Here is a 25,457-nt window from a genome sequence, read left to right on the forward strand (position 1 = left end):
ACATATATTTATACTTACATAATATTTCCTTGGGGGGAAAATCCTCCTAAAAATTTGCTCAATTTTTATCATGGACATTTCCCTTCATCTTTTTTAAAATTTTCTTTTCACTTTTGTCTTTGCAGAATGATATTAACACTTTTACGGAATTTGGGTCTTACTGTATACTCATAATATAAGATTTTTGTAATGTTTTAAAAGATGTGTACCTTAAATTCTATATCTCAGGGCATAACTTCTAGCTTTTTTCCCTCATAATCAAAAAATTTTTAAAAACATATCCAATAGGAGGTAACTATAAGATTAAAATATAGAAATTCTCTTTTTTGACCAGCTATCTTTTAAAGAGAAACTTTTAACTTAGGTCCCATATACTACTACTTGTCAACAAGTGATATTAGGTGGTAATTAAGATTTTATGATCTAGATTAGTGGTGTGAAACTCAAATAGAAACAGATCCCTCGAGGGCTGCATTTGACTTTGAAAAACCACAAATTAACATTATCTATGTTTTATTATATTTTAAAAAATTTATTTAGTTAAATGTTTCCTAATTACAATTTAATCTGACCTGAGCCACTCTTGTGAATTCATGAGTAACAAGTTTTTAAGTCTCATCTATTTCATAATTCTGATCTAGTTTATGTAAAAAATTACGATGTTTGTGTATAAAACATATAACAAGGTAGTTTCATTACAATATAGCTTCATTACATTACTTGGAATAAATCTTAGATATTTATATCATGAAATATTGAAGGAAAATTGGCCAAGGCATTCTGATTCCATTTCATCTATAGTATTCTTGTATTATGCTTTCTTGTTACACTTATATTTTATGCCCAAGTTTCCTTTAGTTTGGCTAGGAGTTCAGTCAACAAATGACATTTAACTAGTCAAGAGTTTTTAACTTTAACAAGAGCATTTAACTTCTGAAGACATTAGCAGCCTTGTTGGTTTATAATTAAAAAAATATAAAGTTAGTTTTATGTTAATCCTTCATTATGTATGCCTGACATATTTAGAACAGGGACAAATGTGGTAGAAGGATAGCTTAAGAGGATGGCATGGTTTATCAGGAAAATTTTGCTTCTGTATTATAGGAGTAAAGTCTGTGTTGTTGTTTGGCCTTGGCCTATTATTTCATCAGTGTTGAAAACTCCCTACACCAATGAAGATTGGCAGCTCTTCTGTAGTTTGTCATCTCAGAGAATTGTCTAAGGCAGTGAGAGTTTAAGTGACCTAATGTGTTATCCTGGCTGGTACAACTTGTACTTGTCAGAGGGAAGACTTGAACCCATGTTTTTAGAACCATCTGTTCCCTTTCTATTCTAGCATACATACTAACTGTAGGATTGAGTCAATTTATAAAAATATGTTAGGTAGAGTTAAAAAGAAAACAGGGGCAGCTAAGTGGCATAGTGGATAGAGCACTGACCCTGGAGTCAGGAGTACCTGAGTTTAAATCTGGGCTCAGATACTTAATAATTACCTAGCTGCATGGCCTTGGGCAAGCCACTTAAACCCATTGCCTTGCAAAAAAAACCCCTAAAAAAACCAGAACAAATAAGTTAAATATATATGTGTGTGTGTGTGTGTGTGTGTGTGTGTGTGTGTATTCCACTTGAGAAGTTTTAAAAGTATTAAGAAAATATATGCAAGTATAATATATATTATCTTTATTTAAAAATATTCGCTATTATTTAAAAGGAATATGAAGTAATCAATGTGCATTCCAGTAAATTTGAGGTCAGGTATTTAGAATTTTGTTGTGTCTGTTAACCTAAGAATTTGATGTATCTTTCTAATGGAAATCTCTAGGAGCAAAGTATAACATGTGATTTCTAATATAGATTCTGAGTCCTAAGGATAATGATGTTATAAAGAGAAAAAAAATCTATTTAATGAAAGCATGAGCAATGCTTTCATGTATATAAGTTTCAGTATGATATGTTGTTAATATGTTTACTTATTAGAGTTGTCCTCCTTTCAATAGGTGAGATTCATCTTGTGATTCTCATATGTGTTTAGAAAGTTTTTCAAAGACTAGAACAAGAACTAGCAAAGAGATTGAGAAGCTTTAAGAAATGGAAGACCTATAGCTTGGTTCCTGCCATGCTTGCTAAGCTAAATATCACAAATCTATTTTTGATTTTCAACATTAAGGTTTAATAGTTAAATATGTTACATAGTTTTCCAAAGAAATCAAGTGTCATACTAGAATGTATAGCTATCTCATGTTTTACTTATGAAACCTTTAACAACTAGTTAACAATATAGCTTACATTTTATTAAAATAAAGTTTCTGGAGATATGCCAAAACTCAGTTGTTAATGGTAAATAATGAGAATTTGGAAACTGCTTGCTCTCTTTTCCGTATCAAAATTCTAATCTCCTAAATGGCATTGGATATACCTGTTTTGAGTGGGTGACTAATAGGTACTTTTGTTTACTTTTATAACAATGAATTGTTTCCTAAAGGTGTGGATGTTTGCTTTTGGCTCCTTGATTTTTTCTGGTTTGTTCTTGAGTTTGCATATAACCTGAAAGGAAAAATCTCAGCATCAGAAGAATGGCAGTGCTTCTTTTGATTCACTATTTAAAAAAGAAAGGAAAAAATTGAAGCATTACATATGAAATATTTGTTCACCTTCATCAAGTTCACCTTCCTACATGTGATAAGTAGAAACTAAAGATATATAAAACTGGAATTGAAAGCTTGCATCTGTTATGGTTACTGTGTACTTTTTGCCTTTAGTGATATCTGATTATGACTGCAATAGAAACCTTTTTTTAAGCTTTGAGAATCTGTATCCATTTCTTATTTTTCTATATTCTACATTAAGTAGAAAGTGAGGTGCTGCTGTTCCAAATGTGTCAACATCAGAAGGCTGCCAATTTTTTTAAATTTGCTTCCACTACTGTGAGAGTAGTTGAATCTCACTAATTTTAACAATTAGTGCTAATTTTTCTGTGACATTCATTCCTTTTAAAGTATCATTACTTCCTTTAAAGGGATCTTAAAACCAGTCACTCTTCATATGCTGTTTTTACAATTTTGTGCATCAAAATATGCAATTAGAATAGATGCAAAGTATGGCAAAGAAGAAACTAAACATCCTATCAATCACACTTTGTAATGAGGGTGTTGTACACACTCATTCAAAAACATGTTTTTGTTCCTTATTAGCTCTCTGCAGGATTCAGAAAGAAGAAACAAAGGTTCTTTTAAAATAACAAAAACTGAAAATCACAAAGTTCCTTGGAAATAGTAAGATATAAAGGGCTTCCCTTGATCCACAAAACAAATCTGTTTGGGCATTGGCTGATATCCAGAATTACTGCTCCTAAACTCAGGTTCATCATGCAACTGGGAAAACCTGCCTATCTGGCTTTTAAGGTCCTAAAACACATTCATTTCCCACCCACCCCCACGTAGTTTAAGGCTTCTGATATTTTGAACCTCCTTCCCTAAATAAATTGTTTTCCTACTCCCTGCTCTCCCTTCCCCAGTTTAAATAGATGTGAAATAATCTCTGATTTTTTTCTCATTTTGGTCCTTTTGATTCAGGTCTCTATGACAAAATAGAAATAATAGATGTAAAAATATGAAAGAGACATAGTATTCTGTCATCACAAAAGGAGAATAGAAGGGAAAATCTTTTTAAAATCATATTGAGAACAGAGATTCTCATTAATTATATTAATATATTACATTAATTATAATGTATATATGCAAATATATAAATATATAAATTTATCTCACTTTTACTACAACAGTACTGGGAGGTAGTATTAGGTAATTAACTTCTTTTTAATAAATGAAGAATCTGAGGTTCCAGAGCTAGTAAGAAGCAAAACCTGAGTTTTCTATCTCAAAATCCAGTGATTTTTTTAAACTATGTTTTGTTATTGGTAATAATTTGAGTTTGACCAACAATTACGGGAAATTGTTTATTGAAAGTGTTCATTAGTATGAAAATAATAAGAAAAAGATACCACTTTGTTATATAAAGCCAAACATGAAAGTTGATATCGGTGTCACAGGAATTGATATGGTGACTGTTAGTCTTAATTGAATTTTACCATGTAATATTATGACTTTGGCTGAAAGATCCAAAATCAATTTTACAAACATAAAATAATGTAGAGTTCATTTCATCAGAAGAATGGTGAGAAGCTTTAGATAATAGAGGGGTGGTCTTGAAATCAGAAATACCTTAGCTCAAATACCACATGAGATATTTACTGGCTTTGTGATCATAGGTCAAATCCCTTTTCATTTCTAAATCTGTTTCATTTCTAAAATGGGGCTAATAAGTAAAAATAAATAAAAATCCATAGCAAAGGGATGACAGAATCATTAAGTTAGAGCTAAAAGGGACCTTTAAAGATCATGTAGCTCAGCCTCTTAATTTTATAGATGAGGAAACAGATCCAGTGAAGTTGAGAGAAATAACCAAGGTGATAGCAATAGTAAATAGAACAACCAAGATTGAAATTCAACATCCTTGACTTCAAATCTAGCAACCTTTCAATTGCACCACATAAAATTATAGTTTCTTTAAGTTGTTTTTTTCTTAATAGTATTTTTTCCAAATACATGTAAAGATAGTTTTCACTATTCATTTTTATAAGATTTTGAGGTGCAAATTTTTCTCTATCCCTCCTTTTACTTCCCCTCTCCTCAACTCAACAAACAATCTGATGTAGCTTATACATATACAATCATACTAAACACAGTTCCACATTAGTCATGTTGTAAAAGAAGAGTCAGAACAAAAATGGGCAATCACAAGAAAGAAATATATTTTAAAAAGTGAAAATAATATGCTTCCATATTCAGAAAATAATCTGCATTCAAATTCCAAATTTCTTTCTCTGGTAGTGGACAGCATTTTCCATTTCCATATTAGAATTGTCTTGGATCATTATATTTGCTAAGAAAATCTAAGTCCATCATAACTGATCATCACATAATGTTGCTGTCATTCTATACAGCATTCAGGTTCTGGCCATTTCATTTTGCATCAGTTCATGTAAGTCCAGGTATTTGGAAATTCATCTGTTCATTGTTTCTTCTAGCAAAATAGTATTCCATTATATTCATATACCAAAATTTTTTAGCCATTCCCCAATTGATGGGCATAATCTCAATTTCCAATTCTTTGCTACTACAAAAATTTGCCATAAATATTTTCATACTTGTGAGTGCTTTCCACTCTTTTTATGATCTCTTTGGAATACAGACCTAGTTGTAGTCTTGTTGATTCAAAAGGTATATATAGACCTTTGGACATCATTTCAAATATCTTTTCAGAATGATTGGATAAGTTCACAATTCCACTAATAATGCATTAGTGTTCCAATTTTCCATTTTTCCAACATTTATTATTTTCCTTTTCTGTCACATTAGTCCATCTAATAGATGTGAAGTGGTACCTCTAAGTTGATTCAATTTACATTTTTCTAATCAATAGTGATTTAAAGCCTTGTTATATGATTATACACAGTTTTAAATTCTTCATCTGAAAACTGACTATTCATATCCTTTGAATATCAATTGGGGTTTGACTTATATTCTTATAAATTTGACTCAATTCTCTATCTGATTTAGAAATGAGACCTTTATCAGAATAAAAATTGGTTCCCAGATTTCTATTTTCTTTCTCATCTTGGTTGTAATGACTTTCTTTATAAATTTGATGTAATCAAAATTATCCATTGCACATGTCATAATGTTCTCTATCTCTTGTTTGGTCATAAATTCTTCCCTTCTCCATAGATTTGATAGGCAAGCTATTCCTTGCTCTCCTACTATGCTTATGGAATTGCCTTTTCTGTCTAAATTATATATCCATTTTTATCTTGTCTTGGTTTATGAAAGGCTAGTCCATGCCTAGTTTCTTCATTCTATTTTTCACATAGGCACATAGTGAGTTTTTAGCCAAATAACTACAGTCTTTGGGTTTATCAAAAAGATTACTGCTATCTTGTGTACCTAACCTATTCCACTGGTCCACCACTCTGGTTCTTATCCAGGACAAAATACCTTATAATTATTTTTTTTAATTTCTTCTTCATTATTTGTAAGTTCACACTTTTTATTTTTACTTTTGGTAATTTGGTTTATTTTAAAATCAAATTAGCCAAATGTTGATCTATTTTATTGGATTTTCCCTTAAAACTAGCTCTTAGTTTCATTTATTAATTCAGTAGTTTCTTTATTTTCAATTTTATTATTTCCTTTTAATTTGAGAATTTCTAATTTAGTAATTAATTGGAAATTTTAAACTTATTCTTTGTCTAACTTTTTGGATGCCCAACTCATTTTCCTGTTCTTTCTCGATTTTATTCATGTAAACATTTAGAGATATAAAATATCCCCCATGTACTGCTTTGGTTGCATCCCATAAATTTAGTATGTTATCTCATTATTTTCTCTTTCTTTGATGAAATAGTTGATTATTTCTATAATTTGTTGTTTTTACCACTCATTCTTTAGGATAAGATAAAAGAGTTTCTAATTAATCTCTTTCCATGGCTCTTTATTGCATGTATTTTTATTGCATCTTGTTCAGAAAAAGATGTATTACATATTTCTGCCTTTCTGCATTTGATTATGATATTTTTAATGCCCTAATAAATACATGGTCAATTTTTGTGTGGGTGTTGAGTCTGCTGAAAAAGGGTATATTCCTTTCCCTCTGTGTTCAGTTTTCCCCAGGGAGCTATCATATCTAACTTTTCTGAAATTATATTCACTTTGTTAACTTATTTCTTGTTTATTTTGTGATTAGATTTAATTCTAAGAGGGGGAAATTAAGGTCCTCCCACTTTTCTGGTTTTGATGTCTATTTTTTCTTGTAACTCACTTAAATTCCAAGAATATGGAAAATGTACCACTCAGTGTATGTATATTTAGTATTGATATTACTTTATTGTCTTTGATACCTTTTTGCAAGATATGGCTTCTTTCTTTTCTCTTTTTAATTAAATGTATTTTTTGTTTTTGCTTTTTCTGAGATGAGGATTGCTACTTCTGCTTTCTTTATTTCAGCTGAAGATAATATATTTTGCTCTAGCCTTTTACCTTTACTCTGTCTATATCTCTCTCTGCCTTAATTGTATTTCTTGTAAACAACATATTGAAGAATTCAAGAGTTTAATCCACTATCCTATCCATTTCCATTTTGTAGGAGAATTCATCTCATTCACATTCAGTGAATGATTAATAGCTAGTTATTATAATTGATAACTAGGTATTTCCCTCCATCCTATTTTTCCATTCATCTTTTTCTCTTTCTTTTCACCTTGTCCCTCCTCACCAGTTTTTGTTTCTGATCTACACCTCTATCAATCTGCTCTTCCATCAGCTGCTTTTTTTCTTTCTCTTTTCCCTTTTATTTCTGTCCTCTCTTCTATCAGCCCCTTCTTTCCTTTTCTTTCCCCTTTCCCCTCCTACTTCCCTATATGGTAAGATAAATTTCTATAACTTACTAAGTGTGAATGCTTTTCCATCTTTGAGCCAACCTGATGAAAGTCAGGTTCAAAAAATGTGCATTCTCCCCTTCTTTTCCTCTGCTATAATAGGTCTTTTGTGCTTTTTCATATGATTTAATTTACCCTCTTCTTCCTCCTCCTTTCCTCTTCTCCCAGTACAATTCTTTTTCTCACCCATTAATTTTTTTAATATCACCACATCAAAGTCAATTTATACTGACAACATAATATTGTCTATGTATACTCCTTCTAATGACCTTAATATAGTTCTCAAGAGTTATAGTTCTCAAGAGTTACAGTTCTCAGGAGTTATAAGTATCATCTTCCCCATGTGGGTATGTAAACAATTTAATCCTGAATAATGTTTTTTCTTTCCTATTTTACCTTCTTATACTTCTTTTGAATCTTGTATTTAAAGATGGACTTTTCTGTTCAGCTCTGGTCTTTACAACTGGACAGTTTAAAAGTGCTCTATTTCATTGATTATTCATCTTTTTCCCCCTGAAAGTTTTCTGGGCAGTTGGTTCATGTTTTGTAATCCAACCTCCTTTGTCTTCTAGAATACAGATTCCAAGCTCTCCAATCTAATATAGAAGCTTTTAAGTCCTATGCAATCCTGACTGTGACTCCTTGATATTTGAATTGTTTCTATCTAGCTGTTTGCAGTATTTTCTTCTTAACATGATAATTATGAAATTTGACTGTGATATCCCTTGTAGTTTTCAATTTGGGGATCTCTTCAAGAGGTGATCACCTTCCTTCAGTCAATTTTTGTCCTTCCTCTTCCAAAGTGTTAACTCTGACCTGCATTACTTTCATTTCTTTTTCCAATTGTCCTTCCACCTCTGATTTCTAAAATCTTTTTTGAGTTCTTCCAATAAAGCTTTTTGGGTTTAAGACCAATTCATTCATATTCCCCTTTGAGATTTTACATGTAGGCATTTTGATATTATTGTCCTCTTCAGAGTTTGTGTTTTGCCATAGAAGTTTTCTGTGACCAGTGCTCTTTGGGAAATTGTTTGGCTCATTTTTTTGCCAATTTTGTGGCTTTTAAAATTTAGCTCTTCTCCTGAGGCACAGTGAAATCTGTCCCAGGTTTGTTTTTGTTTTTTTTGTGCTGGGGACAAGGGGCCTGGTTGCACTGACTTTCTCTATACCAGGGTCTCAAGTACTGATAGCTCACCCATTGTACTGGGGTAGCCTGGTCTACTCACTCCTGTCGTGACCTGGGTTTCGGGGATGACAATTTGCCTTCTCTGCTGAGGCTGGAGTTCTCACAAGCTGACCTGCTAAGTCATGCTCAAGAGCCCTCAATTGCTTATCTCTGCTATGGCTAAGAACCTCCCAGTGGCTTGTGGGAAACCATCTGTATTATGCTGCCCTCCCCCTTTGTCCAAGTGAGACAGACCTTTTTAAAGACCTTCTAAATTATCTTAAGCAGGAAAACTGTTTTATTGCCATTTTGTAGGTTCTGCTGCTCCAGAATCCATTTAGAGCCTTGATTTAACATTGTTTCTGAAGGAAAGTAAGGCGAGTTCAGAAAATTTGCTGACTTTTTCCTGACATCTTGGCTCTGCCCACATAATGATGAGATTTTGTTAAGCTAGTCAAATATATGGTGAGTAGTTAGTTACAATTGGGGATCAAAGTTCAATAGGTTTATCAGGGTTGATTATTTAAATTTGAAAATAATTTGCATAAAAGAAATGTGTGTTAATGGAAAAGAATATTTCTATATCTATCTATTTATCTATTTAAACACGGAGAGAGAGAGAAAGAGAGAGAGGGAGAGTGACAGAAACAGAGATACAGAGAAGAAAGTCCAATTCATTACCTTGGAGAACATATTAATAACTTCCAAATAGAGCAGATTAGCCTCTGAGTAGGTTCCTGAATTTTCAATATTCTGTATTTTCAATAGTGAGAGTATTTTGATTTATGATCATAAATGACCAAATTACAAATGTAATTTTTACTTCCAAAAATCTCTGTTTTAAGTATTAACCAGTATCAGGTTTGTTTGTTTTTTTAATGTTTTACAAAATTATTTTTATTACTTCATTTTCCTTTCTTGGCTGAGAATTATTTTGGGAAGTAAATAAGGGGTGTGCTGGAACCAGATCAAATTAGGTTGTGAGAGAGGCAGTTGTTAATTTTAACTGTAGACATTCATACATCAGTATTTGACAAATACTACAATCAGAGCTTAACCTGCTATTGTTAATTTCTAGGCTTAGGAAAGTCATTGACAGCTAGGTGGCTCTCTGGGTCTGGAGTCAGGAAAATCCATCTTCCTGAGTTCAAATCAGGACGTGGACATTTACTAGATGTGTGACCCAGGCAAGTCACTCATTCTTTGTTTTAATTTGCTGGAGAAGGAAATGGCATATCTTTGTCAAGAAACCCCATGGACAGTACTGGAATGCTGCATAGGATCATAAAAAAGTTGGTTATAACTGAACAACATCAAAAAATTATACATCAGTGCTGTGCCCCAAGAACTATGAGGTCTTATCAACCCTGCAGCTGATATCACCTAAATATTGGGTCCCTGCATTAGAATTTGAGTTCCTTTAGAGCAGGGACTGTGTTGCTTTTTTTGGAATCCTCTACTGTTTAGCACACTGATTGGACATAGCAAGAGCTTAATGAATTGTTTTTTTCAAGCACTCATTCCTGACTACAAAGTTAGCTCTCTATCTTCTATGTATCTCTTCTTATTCTTTTCTTAAATAAATTTTTATTACATTTTTCCTTTTTTTTATTAAAGGTTTTATTTATTTTGAAGTTTTACAATTTTTCCCTTAATCTTACTTCACTCCCCCCACTCCCCACAGAAGGCAATTTGTCAGTCTTTACATTGTTTCCACAGTATACATTGATCCAAATTGAGTGTGATGAGAGAGAAATCATATCCTTAAGGAAGAAACATAAAGTATAAGGGATAGCAAGTCAGACAGTAAGATAGCAGTTTTTTTCCTAAAGTTAAGGTAATAGTCCTTGGTCCAACTCCATAGCTGTTTCTCTGGATACAGATGGTATTCTCCATTGCAGAGAGCCCCAAATTGTCCCTGATTGTTGCACTGATGGAATGAGCAAGTCCATCATCTCTCCTTGTTCTTAAATGAAATAATGAATAAATGAATGAATACAATAGACATCTCATATCCCAAGCTTGCTTTTATAGCCAATTTTATTTCAAATGGGTAGAATTTGAATAACTAAAAATATAGACTTAATTTCATTCAATCTTTAGAAATTTTAGAGGACTGTCAGATAAATCAAAATAAAAAATTTCCATATATTTTCTCATTCTATAAAAAAATTCTACTATATACATGATACTTATCCATCCTTCATGGTACAGCCCGTACATGTACTATACTAGGCCAAGCATCAAGCTCTCTCTATATTGTCATTGTAGGTTTTTTCAATTTTAATTTTTATATTTTAGAATTTATACTTGTTGTTACCTCTCACAATTTAATTGTGCCACAAAATCATGAATACATTGAGAATATTCCTCAGCAAACATTCCTTGGACATAAAGTGTTTATTGTTTAATGGTCTAGACCATTGCGTTTTCCCCAAATAGATATTCTCTATTTAGAAAAATTTTAATTTAGTAGGATGTTTCCTTTATTTAGGTAATTCCAAGAAAAACATACATTCCCAATGAGTGCTTAATATAATGGAATAGAAAGAAAGAACCTAAATAACCAATGATTTTTCCTGTAAAAATTTTTTTCTTTATACTAAATGGCTATTATTAATATATTTGAACTATTATTTCAACATATGCAATACTGATAACAGAAATTGATTATTGATTATTTATATAGTCTTGCTTTATGCTATGGGAAAGGACAATGTTTAGTTGTTTAGCTCCAGAGAACAATTATCTACTTTAAGGGAATCAAATAGGCATGACTTATTGAAAACAAAAAAATGACCAGCTGGTGTAATAACAGCTAAATTATAAATAATCAATTATTGCCAAACAACTTTTGTTCTTGTTGCTGATTTTAAATATATTTAAAAATAGTTATACTTTCCCCTCTTGCTTTGAAACAATGAAGACAGGGAAGTAACTGTTCATATTTTAGTGTGATTAATTGAATTTTCAGCTAGTCTCAGCAAACTGATTGTTTTACATTGCAAGGCAAATTGAAATTTTATGGCAGAAATTTGAATTATTATATTTTATCTATTAAATCACTGGTTTTCTTAACTTTGTTTTACATAGCTGAACAAAATAGCAGTGATTTTTTTATATACATTAAATTAAGCTCTTTCTCATTCTATGCCCTAGGAGTCATTATCCATAATATGGAACTCAGGAAATGAATAATTTCTGAAACTTTACATAACTTGAACAAATTCTTTGATATTATATATTTTCATGATCTTATTAAGATCTTGGGGATTGCTATGATTTTGTTAAGTGCTTGAGTATTACTATGAATTTTAGAGCTTGAGTATTTCAATAAGTATGAAGTAGTCTTTTTCTTGACAATTGTTTTAAAATAAATTTTATGATTTAGTTAGTAGAGATAGTAGAAGATGGATTCATCTTCCCACCCACTCTCCACCCTTATTTTGCCAGTCCATATATTTTTTGAGTAGTTGTAGTTCATTTTGATCTGAGTAGAGAGGAGATATCTCAGTTATCAATTACAAAGTAACTATAAGAGAAATAATAGTTGAGTGATTTTTAGAGCTTCCTGTTTCAGCATCAAGTATTATAGACATAATGGCCACCCAAACAAGTGCTGAATCACATGTATAAATTTTTTTGTTTTTTTCTTTTGTGGTAAAGGAAAAGATAATATGCTATTTGCTTAATGTTACCTTGTTTTCAATGATCATAACAAAATTCAAATGGACAAAATTTCTTATGGGTTTATTAAGTTATCTCAACATTTAACATTATTACAATATTATCTGGGGTTTGGGATTTTTTTTAGCCAAACCATGTGACCGTGTGTATGTTTATTCCTATAAGACTCTTCATCCAAATTGTGTGAAGAAAAGATCCATTGCTACTAACATCCTATTAATAAAATGCTAATCTGCATTCAAAATAAAACAACAAAAAATTAATGAGTTAATTGGTGAATTTTTTGAATTTTGAGAGAATAATTCAAAAGTTCCTAGCTTTTCCATTTCTTACTATAAACTGCCTACCTGGCCTTTAATGGTCTCATTTAAAAAAATAGGAGAAATGGAATAAAGTGTTGCTGAGATACCTTCTACATCTATCTCTCTGATTCTATGTTCTATGAATTTATGTTGGTCTTGCCAAAGAATAATAAAAGAAGGATGTTTTGCAACATACACATATTCTTTAGTGGACAACATATCTCTCTACTAATTTGATTTTATTCAGTCATAATGAGGCAGTTTTTTAATCTTATTTTGGTTTATGTTAAAGGTGGGAGATCAGTCAAGATGGTGGGATAGTAGAAAAGCACAACTGAGCTTTTTGCTAGAAAGAGCTCAAAAACATACCAAGCTAAATCCTGATTGATAAATCTAAAAAAAAATACCAGTGAGTCAAATATTTCAGCCCAGGATAGCATATGGAGACAGAGATGTTTGCAAACACTGGGGACAAAGTATAACTAAGAAGGGCTTCTAGGAGCTTTTCAATAAAGGGACCTAAAGATGGCTTAGCCTAGGACAAGGAGTCCAAGACTTTTATGTGGGTACCAGATCTTGTGTAGAAAGTAAGAACTGGTGCCAAAAGCTAGTTCTGTCACTTACTACCCAGTTGCAAGAAAAAACTCCAGGGGAGACTGAGGAGGGGAAATATACCTAAAGAAGTAACAAGGAAGATTGAGCAGAGGTCAGATTCCAAAGTTGTTTAATGGACAGAGTGTTATAGCTCCTGATATGGAGTCAGGAAGACCTGAGTTTAGATTCTACCTCAGACATTTGCTAGCTATAAGATTCAAAGCAAGACACTTAATCTCTCTCAGCCTCAGATTCTGTGTCTGTAAAATGGGAATGATAACTACCTCAAAGGGTTGTTGTGGAGATAAAATGAGTTAGCATACATACTTAGAGCACTTTGAAAAACTTTAAGTGTAATACAAATACTTGCTATTATTAATAGGTTGTAGAGTGAGTATGGAGCAACTGAATCTAAATCCAGGGAGAGAGTGAGAGAGTCTGTTTCAACTCAGTCTGAAGCCTAAAGCAGAATAACTAGGGCAATAATTTCAAACCAAAGGGGACACTTCAGTCTTTCTTTCTGAACCTACAGAACTTTTTAGTTAACAGTCTACTCAAACTCAAACCAGGGGGAAGCCTGAAACCCAGGTTAAGAATTTGCAGAGCAAAGGGGCGGCTAGGTGGCGCAGTGGATAAAGCACCAGCCCTGGAGTCAGGAGTAGCTGGGTTCAAATCCGATCTCAGACACTTAATAATTACCTAGCTGTGTGGCCTTGGGCAAGCCACTTAACCCCATTTGCCTTGCAAAATCCTAAAAAAAAAAAGAATTTGTAGAGCACAGAGAGAAGGGCAACAATCATTCGTCTCCAAGAGAGTAAAAACCTGCAGGTCCCCAGCCTGAGAGGTCTCTATTATCCTGCAATAATACAACATTCAATACCCCAAGAAAGGAATAAGAGGACCAATGAGGACATAAATTGAGTCCAGACATCACCTTCAGAAGTATAAAAAGTTTAACCCTAAAATAAAATCTGAATTCAGGGAGGAGGTTGGAAGAATTACTAGACAAAAAAATGCCAAATAAAGAATTATTATAGTGATGGGAAAGCTTGGGATGCAAACCTAGAAGAACAAAATCAATAGCACTACAAAAACCATCTAAAAAATGCAACTTTACCATAAGATCAACTCCTTGAAGAGGTAAACCAAGATTTTAAAACCTAGAGGAGGTTCTGAGGACACTCCTTCACTAAATATTCTCTTCTTTTGTAGAGGAGGCAAGAATTGAAGAGAAAAAGTGTAAGATGAAAATAAATACACAGATATCCCTAACTATGAATATGAATGGAATAAAGGTAGCCATAAAAGGATTGCAGAATAGGTTAGAAAGCAGAAAAATAAACAGAGAACTTGGAATACTTCAGTGAACTAATGTAAAGTGAAATGAGTGAAACCAGTAGAAACACCAATGATTCTACAGAGAAACAATTTTGAAATACAAATCCTAAACAATGCAAAGACCAACTACCATTCAAGTGAGCACATGAAATATGCTACCAACTCAGAGTAGAGATTCATACATTGAATGGTTAATAAAATGGTTAATGAAATAATAAATTTTCTTAATTATGACATCACATGTCACTGACATCTTCTATCTATATTTTAGGTCTTGCAGTGCTTTTAAATTGTAAAATGGCCTCACCAGAACTTTTGAGATATTCACAGCACTTTGCATATTGCTGGATTTAAAATGTGTTTCCTATGATTTCCCGAGTGCTACTCTGAAATGTAGAAACATTAAATTAGAACCCACTTAAATTGTATTTTTCTCAAAGAAGATGTAAGTAAATATCCTACTTATTTTTCAAGTCAGATTATTCCCTGCTTTTACCATAAGGTCTAAGACCATCATTAAGAATTTATGATTTGCATACTGCCCCCTAGACCATGTGAGAAAATCCCACAAACTTAATGGAACATTTACCATAGTTAAGAGTAGTGTGTGGTTCTAATTGAATCATCATACTGAGACAGAGAGAAAGCCTTTCTAAGGCTCAGAGGTAATACTCTATAATAATGTAGGCTAAGAAGCATCAGCCATCTTTCTTTAATATGCTTATCTAATCCAAGACTATAAGTAGAATAGGGCTAGGTTTCTTTTAGGCAGTTGTTCTACTGTCTTTTTACATATCCAGTAGCAGATATTCTTTTCTTATGGCCCAGTCAAAAATCATCATCATCATCATCAACAACAACAACAATGTTAGTATCTATTTTGTGCACTTGAGAGAAAAAAACCCATCATTGAGGGGAGGTGGTGAGTACAGTGGAAATACTCTAAAGTCAGAGGATTTGCATTCAACTCTTAGTTCTTCCACAAACTATCTGTAGTTACTTAACCTCTTTTATCTTTCATTTCTTCATTTATAAAATAAGACATTGGACTAGATTATATGTGATTATAAGGGAATCATCCCTATTCAAGGTTAATCAAGGCCCTGTTTACCTTGGTTATGGTTATCTTCCCACAAAGTTTCTTGAATAAATTTAGTCTTGCACCATGATATCTGCACATTATTTCTTCCAGTTAAACAGCTTTCATCTTCCTTTCTGTCCTCTAGCTCCACATACTCTGAATGGAATTACCTTTCAATTGTAAGTGATTCAAAAGTGACAGCAAATGGTCCTAATATTCCTAATCCCAAAAGGAATAAAGTAAAACCTGGATTAGTCCAGGTTATAGAGAAATTAGAATTTTATTTTAAAAGGAAAAATTTACTCACAGTCTTAAGACTTTTTCAGATTCCAGAAGAGATTCCTTATGATAAATCATGACTGTAACACTTCATTACCACAAGGACCCATGATTTCAAGAACATCCGTATGTTCTTTACTAATGTAGTTCAAAGGTCCTCCATTTTGTAACTGATTTCCACAAAATTCAATGCTTTAAAAAGAATTCATAGTGAGTGCTGGGAGAAGATATATTGACAGTTCCCTTTGAGTAATTAGATTAGTGCTTGCACGGTAGGCACAAAGTCCATTGAACTGAAACTGTATTCCACCAAAACCCTTTAAAAGTCCTTTTCACTAGATGGTACCTACCAGAACTGTATTCCACTGGTATAACCTTGAAAAACAGAGGGCCATGGTATGGGTTCCCAAGGAGGCCCTGAGAGTAGAATTTTAATGGAGAAGTTTTAGGAAAAGAATAGATAGTGAACATTTTGTAGGTTAGCAGAAGTTTTTCAGTTCTATTTCCAACTGTCTGCAAGTCTGCTAAAATGTATAGTTGGAACCCTTCAATTTAAACTAGTTGATTTGTTTCTTGGCAACATAAAATATCATATTAAAAACTTATAAGCACTGGACACGAGAGAACAGATTATCAGTGGAAGAAAAGAACTAAAATTAGTATTGTTATCTGAATCATTGTTTTCCATAGGAAAAATATTTTTCCTAAATCATTCTGACTTATTCATATAAACATTAATGTCACATAAATACTTATAACTCAAACATGCCCTTTTCTGTTTACGTGATATTTTCACAATAAACACTGTATTTTAACAATAAAGCAGTGTGGTGTCTCTGTGGGTCCCTGTACTGCTGAGGCTGGACACTCAACAGTATCACATTTTTCCTGAATTGTAATTACCGCCTCCACCCAAGTTTCAAAGAATTTGTAGCAATGCCAGAGCAGTTGGCCTCAGACTGTACTTAAGGACATCTGGGCTTTTCCACTAGACATCATTCTTGAAGTTCTGACTGTTTCACCATTTTTATAAGCTCCAAATGGAAATTCAACCTCTTTCTGTCCCTGGGCAAATTTAGCTTTGTTCAAACATATATAGAGAGTTAGGACAATAATGATCAGTGCATCAGTAGTTCTTTCCAAACGCTTGGATAGAACTTGATATAGCAGAATTATGTTAAGCTAGGAGACCTCACTGGATGATATTTTTAAAGAATGTATACCTTTCAGATTTATCTATATTTATCTGACCTCTGACAGTTTTTTTTTTTTTATGAGGATATCGTTTCCCTTGTATAGGGACATGACAGCATTTGGTAACTCATGTGATGGGCCTCACTGATCCATTTCCAATTTTATATAAAATATTAAAGAGAAAAATGTTAAATTGGAACTCATATGACTCTTAGAAGTCCTTAGGGATATCTTTTTAATGAAGTTTTCTACTTGCAAAATTGTAATCTCCTAATTCAAGATGGAAATTTACTATTTATTATTTTCCTCCATTAGAATATGAGCCTCCTGAGAATAGGACCAATTTTTGCCTTTTCTTTGTATCTCTAAGACTTAATATTCTGCTTGCACCTTGAAAACTTAAATACTCACTGACTGACTATCTTTTGTGGTTTCACAAAAATCTGAGTAGTGGAAGATTTCTGTGTATCAACATTTTTTGACTCTAGGAATAATAGTACCTAAGATCAATAATAAAGGAGAACTCTCCTGAGACTGAGGCTTACTTTTTCTTAGGTCTAAAATAAAGATAAAAATTCTTATCTTGGGGCGGCTAGGTGGCGCAGTGGATAAAGCACCGGCCCTGGAGTCAGGAGTACCTGGGTTCAAATCTGGTCTCAGACACTTAATAATTACCTAGCTTGTGTGGCCTTGGGCAAGCCACTTAACCCCATTTGCCTTGCAAAAAACCTAAAAAAAAATTCTTATCTTATCTAACTTTCAGAACTATTTAGAGGGCAAAAATAAGGTGATATTAAATTAAAAGTTCTAAAACTAGTTTAGAGGACAAAACATTATCACTTATCATTAAAATACAGTGAGTGAAGCTGGGGGAAAATGGAATGGATGTTGCTATTTACTAGGAATAGGAAGTGACATCTTTGTATCCCCTACATCATCTTGGACAATGTCTGGAACATGGTTTGCATATAAGAGTTAGATTACATAAGAGTTGATTATCTGAATTTGGAATCAGATAACCTAGTCTCAAATCTACCTGTGTGACCTTGGCTAAGTCATTTAAAATTTGTCTTTGCAGTTTCTACATCTGAGATGGTAGGAGTAAGTGGTCTCTCTTACATCCCTTCCAACCCTATTAAATCTATGATCTTAACATAATAAGTGTCCCTGAATTGAGTGAATGGAGTTATTCATTCATATATATATATATATATATATATATATATGTATTTACATATATATATATATGTAAATACATATATATTCATATATTTTTCCTTTTATTGTCAACTACAGGATACATTATACACAAAGAAATAAATATATGATGATTTATCGAGAGAATAGTAACAGTTGGGTGTATAAAGGAAAACATCCCAGAAGCTTTGGTATTTTGGCTGAACTTTGAGTGAAGAAAAGGATTTTTGGAGAAACAGTTAAGACAAGACTGAAAATTCAGGTAGAAAGGATGGCTTGTGCCAATGCAAAGAGTCAGGAAATAGAATGCTGACTATTGAGAAGAGCAAGTAGTTCACTTTGGCTGAAGAGAGCAATGTCTGATGTGTACAGTAGTTTGGAAATATTCTGTAAGGGACCTTAAATGTCTAGCTTATACATCGTATTTTATCCTAGAGTCACTGAATTTTGGCAATAAAGAATGAATTGGGGAGGGAAGAGACTGATGTAGGTAGAATTAGAATTAGAATACTTCTTGAATATATTAATATAGATATACAGATAATTGTCATGTGGTAATTGGTAAAAGCATTTTTAATATCAAAAAGCATTTTTAATATTAAAGTCTTTGTACTGCTAATACTTCCTACCAAAGGTCATATACCATTTGGAGTTTTTTTATTGCTGTTACCTAAAACATTTATGAAGCACCATTAGCTATATAACAGTGTTCTGTGGCCTTTGAACTGGGAATTAGAAGACCTGGGGTCTAGGCCCAAATATGTCATTGACTATCTAGATTACTTCAGATAAATCACTGAAATTCTCTGGTCCTATTTTCTCACCTGAAAAAGTTACAAGGGTTAGGTGGGATGAATTAGAAAGTCCTTTCCCTTGTCACCTAATTATAATCTAGACACAGTAATAGAAAAAATGAACTAGGGGAAATCATGTAGATTCCTCCCCTTGTGTTCCTTCCCTCTCTCATTCTTAAAACATATCACCCATAATTGAACTCAGTATGAGCAGATTATAAAAGATCAATCACTTCTCAATCCTAGACACTGTAAAGTCTAAGATGATAATCCACTTAAAAGGCACTGCTCTTTTTTTCAGATGAGTTGTAATTTAACTATGCTTAAACTCCAGTGTTGAGACTTTACTTTTATCCAAGAAAAATTTCATCAAATCTTTTCTTCTGAGGTTTTTTTGTTATTTTTGAATTTGATAAGCATATTATCTGTGCCTTTTGGTGGGTGGTGGTCATGGTGGGGAAGAAACTGATAAACTCTCCATTAAAAATGCAAATATTTTGTTCCCCCATCCCTTAAGATTCAGAACAATATTTTAATTATTAATTAGCATGTCAGGAACAAATACTTGACTGAAAGGGCTGATAGTGAGCAGGGAACTGGTAGAGTGACCTAGAGTCAGGAAGACCTGAGTTCTGAGTGAGTCAAAGCTCATTTGCTTCAGTTTCCTCATCTGTTAAATATACTGGAGAAGAAAATGGCAAACCACTCCGGTATCTTTGCCAAGAAAATTCCAAATGGAATCACAAAGAGTCAGACATGACTGAAGCAACTGAACAACACAAATTGACAAAGAGTTAATTTTATATCAAGTCACTCACAGAAAGGGCTTGGAAGAGAAGGGAGAAGAGACAGGATGGAGATTAGAAGCTGTTAAGGCAAGTGGGAGAGCAGTAAAAGATTTCATTTGTTTTACAACTTTAACTGGGATCATTCTAGGTCATTTCATGAAAAATCAAACTTGTCATGTGTATCTGTGCATTCATCACCTTTAGGAATATTACTTTGTCAAATTTGCTGATTTTTTTACTTGACATTGCCATTTATGTTTGACAATAATTTTCTATATAAACCTCACATTATGGAAAAATCAGAATTTTTTTGAGGCTATTTTGTCCACCTAGTACTTAAATAATAATCTCTTTGATAATCTATATCTTCATAAAAGGAACATTCTTCTAGAAATCTCCTACTATAGTGACACTGCCTGAGACAAGCCAATCTGATTTTCTTTTTTCTATTTTTTTTTAGGTTTTTGCAGGGCAAATGTGGTTAAGTGGCTTGCCCAAGGCCACACAGCTAGGTAATTATTAAGTGTATGAGCCTGGAATTACCAGGAAGTTGATCCTAAATTTTCCTAAATTTGTCTCTTTACAACTTTTATTGATGGTTCCTAGTTCTGTCCTCTGGATCCAGGCAGATCGTATATGATATATACATACATATATATATATATATATATATATATACATATATATATATATATATATGTATATATATATCCAAATAATCAAAAACAGCTATGGTAGCTCTCTAGAGGCAGCTAGGTGGCACAATAGCTAATTTTCCTGGATTTGGAGTCAGGAAAATTGGAGTTAACATTCTAACTCTCAAATCAGTAACTAGCACTATGATCCTGGACAAGTCATTTAACTTTAATTCATTGCCTTCCTTTTCTCATCTATAAGATGGGGGTGATAGAAGTAACTTTCTCCCAAGGTTGCTGTGATAATCAATGAGATAATATATGTAATACATTTTGCAAAACTTTAAGCTCCATATAATTGCTAACAGAGAAGATGATAATGTCTCTCCCCCACTCCCACCCAAAGCAATCTCTTATTTTCCTATGACTAAGCATGTTCAATTCCTTAAATTGATCTTCATATGGCATCAACTCAAGGTTCTTCACCAACCAGGCTGCCCTCCCCTAGAAAATTTCTAGTTTAATAATATCATTCTTAAAATATATCCATAATTGAACTCAGTACGAGCAGATTATAAAAGTTCTATCACTTCTCAATCCTGGACACTATAAAGTCGAAGACAATACTAGCTTTTTTGACTTCCATATCATTATTGTTTACTGATATGGAACTTGCAATCCACTAAAAGATATTGATCTTTTTTTCAGACAAGTTGTTATTTAACTATGTTTAAACTCCAGTCCTGAGGCTTTACATTTGTACAAGAAAATTTTTCTCAAATTTTCTCAAATTTTTCTCAAAATTTTTCTCAAATCTTTTCTTCTGGTGGTGGTTGTAGTGGGGAAGAAACTGATAACATGCTAATCATATATGCCCAGGGAGGTACTTTGATGGAGAATTCTTCTTAGGTTGACAAAGAATCATTAAAAACTAAGTCTTGGATTTGGCCATGTAACTGGGTCCAAACTACCTAAATATACTATTGCATAGCCCACATCTCTTCATTTTTTCCTAAAGAATGACAGATTGCTAAATGCTTTATTAAATCTAAATAGCTTATACTTAATTACAACATTCCTATAATCTATAATCTACCTAGTAATCCTGTCCCAAAAAAACCATATTATTCTGGAATAATCTCTTCTTGATGAAATCATACTGGTTCTCTCTCTGGTCACTGTGTCCTTTTCTAGATATTTATTTACTAATACTAATAACTAATTACTGATAACTATACAAATTAATAATAATAATTATTATTTTTTAACTAGCTCTATCTTTTAATAGGACGCAAAGTCAAACTCAGTGGTCTTTAGTTTACAGGCTCCATTTTCTCCCTTTTACATTCTGACACTTGCTCATTTTCAATCCTGGAGTACCTCTCCCATTCTTTACAGTCTTCCAGGGAGTAGTGACAGTAGCTACCATTGACAATTGCCTTTCTTTCATTTCCCAAAGATGTAGCTCATCTTAGCCTAAAGATTTGAATTTGCACTTCCTTATTCTTTTTTACTAATCATGGATGTTTTACTAACTCCCTGTTTGCCTTGAATATCAAGTCCCAATAAACCATTTGAGAAAATATGCAAAGTAGGTGTTGACCAACTCAATCTTCTTCTCTTTTTTTTTTTTAATGATTGTCCCTTATTCACCCATTCGTCCTCCTTTCTTCAGCATGACTTTGAAAAAATTCCCTGTTTGTTACCCATAGGTTTCTTCACCATCATCAGTCTATTCTGGGCTTCAGCATTTCTGACACTATACTTTGTCACACTGGCCATATTCCACTCTGTTAACTCCCCATATTCAGCAAATAACATTTTAAAATCTAAATTGGACTGAATACAATCCATATTGATTTCTGGAGAAAACTATCCCATTTTTCTCTCTTAGGAATTGTTTCTCTTTGAATTTTCAGACTATAATTTTCTTAGAAGTCATTTTTCTGGTAAATGTTTAATTTGTGATTTCTAATTTATATATTTCTGACCCCTTTGAAATATATCTTTCCAAATTTGGGGCACATGTCAGATTATATCTGACTTCCCTGTTCTTCTGTATCCATATTCTAAGATGGAAGGGTTACTTTTTCTCAGTTCTCATCATTTTCACCCCCTAATTACTAGTGTCTCCTAAGTAGTGAGAATCAGTTTTAAAAGAAAAAATTATCATTGATTCCTTTACCTTCTGAAGTAAAAAAATTATCACTAAGGAAATGATCATTTTATCATTAAACAAACTGGCAATTTCTTTCTTCAAAAATTTAATTGACATTAGACATAATAAAAGAATATGAACTTCCAGAGATCTTAAAAATCTTCCATGTTCCCTTCTTTATTTCCAAAGGATCCTTCACACTTTTTCATTCTCCAGATCTTCTCACACAATATCATTCAAAGTACATAAAAAACAATTTCTATTCAAATTTTGATTTTCAATTGTTAATAGTTTCTTGATTTAAAGTATAATAATACTACATATCTTTTTAAAGATATTTTAAGCATCTTGAATTTTTAAATGTCTTGATATATCTAGAAAATAGAAGATTCTACAATATTATCTTTTCTTGTAAAATACTATAATTTAGTGTGGTGGAAAGAAAACCTGTTTGGGAGTGAGGAGACCTGGGTTCTAATCCTAGTTATACTAGGTTCCTGATAAGCTGTGGGACCATGCATAAGTTGTTAAAGCTCTCTGTGTCTTTGCTTCCTCATTTGTAAATTGAGTGTGTTGGAAAAGTTTTCTAAGGTCTCTTCTAGTTCTGTTAAAAGAGTTTTTAAATAGTAATTTATAAATTAGGAAGAATTGAATATATGTGTATGTATATGTCATATATATCTTTTCTATATTTATGTATGCATATTTTAATTTGTTCTTAAAAATATATAGTGATAATTTGGCAGCATAAATATTATTATTCTTATTTTATCCTCTGAGACTCAGAGAATTTAAGTGGGTTTGCCAAAAGGTTGGTTACAAACTAAGGACCCACGTCTGAAAACCAGATTTTCTGGGATCAGCAAAACACATCATTTTCATAAACATTTTTGTATTCAAGACTTTGACCTCAAAAAATTCTAATTTTATTCATTATGTAAATTAGTATATTTGTTCATATTCATAAACAGTTGAAGTTCAAGACCTGTAGAAATTGATAGAAATCCTTGAATAAATAATTAAAAAACCTTTTGGTATCTGGATAAAATGTATACAATTTTAGCTTTAAGGTAGTTTCTTCAGGAAGATGAAACCAAATGAATTCCAAAGTACATAAGTTTTTGGAATCTGTTGCTCTGTGGCTCAATGTGTTAATATTAGAAGGACACATTTTGACTCAACATGATATGCAAAGGAAAATGTTTCTCCATCACTTGTAAATCACCAGGGACATTCCTGATTTAAAAAAAATAGAATGAAATTTTTAATGATTTGCTATTTTTTAGTTACACATAAATAAGATTTCTTTTTAATTTAGTCGGTAATTAGAGATTCACAGGGTAGTAGATTTAGAGCTGAAATTTAGATTATATGCAATGCCCCACTATTATATAGATGAAGAAACTGGGACACAAAATGGTTAAATGTTTTTTCTAAGGTCACACTGGCAATAAGGTGCAGAACTGGGATTTGACTCTAGGGCCTTTGAATCCAAATCTTGTATCTTTTCCATTTGTTGCCTCAAAAACAGTGGATTCCTTTTACTTCTAGCTGGTTCAGTGACTGATATACAACATAGTAAAAGAAAAAAATTAAAAAACATTTTTCTAATTAATTTCTTAATCTTAAAAACTGAATTTTCTACATGTGCAGATAATCCTTTATGACAAAGGGAAATTTTCATATCTCACGGATATTATTCCCCCAAAAGGAAATCAGTCTTAAGTCCAGTCAAACCTGCATTTTCTCTTTTCCTCATATAGAAATCTCCATTTCCTATTTCTGTGCCTTAGCACAGGCCATCCTACATGACTGAAATGCTCTCTTCTCCACTTCACAGTCTGTCTTCTTTTTTTAATTTTTTTTAAATTTAAGGCAATGGGGTTAAGTGACTTGTCCAAGGTCACACAGCTAAGCAATTATTAAGTGTCTGAGGACAGTTGAACCCAGGTTCTCCTGACTTCAGGGCCAGTACTCTATCCACTGTGCCACCTAGCTGCACCCCCCCCATCTTCTTTAAGAAGCAGCACAAGTAACATCTGCATGAAGCTTTTCCTGACCTACCAGAGTACTTCTCTTCCAAAATACCTTTATATAGATTCATGCTACATTGGCTTTCTCTTTTTCCTTTATATGTAGTTGTCTCTCCCTTTATAATGAAATCCCTACATAGAAGTAGAGCTTATTAAATGTTTTGTTCTTGTATCTCCAATGTGTTCTTAAGAAATACTTGTAAACCGATTGATTGAAGTTTTTATTTTCATGAAGCTAACAGTCTCATTTGGAATTTGGACTACAACTACTTTATCAACAACCATTCAAACAACTATTTATTAGATTAGATGCTGGAGATTAAAAGACAAGAATGAAACAGTTCATTTTCTCAAGCAACTTACATTCTATGGGGAAAATCATTCACACACACATACACACAATAAATGATGTCCAGGAAACTCAAAGGTACCAGTAGCTGTATAAAGGGATCTAGAAAAGCTTCATAAAAGATGTGTTGCTTTGTGAGAGCAGATACAGATTCTTTGAGACCATATAAGGTGGAAGTATACTTCAGGCATGCAAAAGTAAAAAGAAATAAAAATAATTTTACATGTAAGGAGCAAAATTCTGGTTGGACCACAAAAATATAAAGGACAGTAATATATAATAAGTTTGGGTGCAGTGGATAAAGCACCAGCCCTGGAGTAGGAGTACCTGAGTTCAAATCTGGTCTCAGACACTTGTGGCCTTGGGCAAGC

The 25,457-nt window shown here is 32.7% G+C and overlaps 1 protein-coding gene across 2 annotated transcripts in view; it reads left to right on the top strand.

Moving 5' to 3' along the window:
* The window catches only part of RUNX1 (RUNX family transcription factor 1), a 339,353-nt gene that overhangs the window by 208,114 nt on the left and 105,782 nt on the right, over positions 1-25,457 (top strand). The window lies entirely within an intron of this gene.

The sequence above is a fragment of the Macrotis lagotis genome, chromosome 1 (genome assembly GCF_037893015.1).
Source record: "Macrotis lagotis isolate mMagLag1 chromosome 1, bilby.v1.9.chrom.fasta, whole genome shotgun sequence".
NCBI lineage: Eukaryota > Metazoa > Chordata > Mammalia > Peramelemorphia > Peramelidae > Macrotis > Macrotis lagotis.